Source organism: Leishmania donovani, chromosome 8 (genome assembly GCF_000227135.1).
Source record: "Leishmania donovani BPK282A1 complete genome, chromosome 8".
Lineage (NCBI taxonomy): Eukaryota > Euglenozoa > Kinetoplastea > Trypanosomatida > Trypanosomatidae > Leishmania > Leishmania donovani.
Window position 1 is genome coordinate 333,196 of NC_018235.1, and position 859 is coordinate 334,054.

Below are 859 nucleotides of genomic sequence, written 5' to 3' on the forward strand. Positions count from 1 at the left end.
TTTGCCTGTCCCCTCACCACTCCCCCCCCGCACACTTCTCGCTCTGCCTCTCTCTCCTCCCCGCCCCCAAAACAAACGCGCACGGGCAAGCGCACAGCAACAAGAAGCGCGTGCACACGCAGCAGCAACAAAGACATCCCTTTGCCAGGACTCGACTCCCCTCCGCTCTCCCACTCGCTCACCCTCGCCGCCCTCCTCGCCAGCTCCGCTGCGCCATCTCGACCCCCTTGCCATTTCACCCCCCCCGTCCACATCTGCTTTACATCCGTTTTCCGGTGTGAGCGTGCGAAGATGGCGTGCAGGATCGGCATGATTCTCTACGTGATCTTCCAGTTCCTCGCGTTTCTCTTGGTGCTGGTGGGCACGCCGATCGACATGTTTCGCGTGAAGGAACTCGGGAGATTTGCCAACACGCCGTGTCTGACCTTGTGGGGCGGAAAGGAAGAGTGCTACAGCACAATGTACGACGTGTCGTATGAGGAACTGTGGGCGAACTGCTCGAACCGCCGCCTCCAGTTCCGCGTTGCCCAGGCACTCGCTGTCATTTCCATCGTCGTGTACGGCTTGGCTTTCATCCTCGGCTTCATTATGCTGTTCTGCTGCTTTTGCCTCCGCTGGGTCTGCCTGACGCTCAACATCCTTGGCAGCGCCACCTTGGGCGTCGTCTGGGCGCTCATGGTGGTGGCCTACTACAAGGATGACGGCAACTGTTGCCCGATGCTGAGCAGCCGCTTCGATTTTGGTTTGGGTTTCATTCTCCTCGTGTCGGCCTGGAGCCTTGATGTACTCGGCATCATCGTCCTGCTCCACATCTGCTAGACTAGCCACGTAGCTGGAATGACTAAACGTGAACAAAATC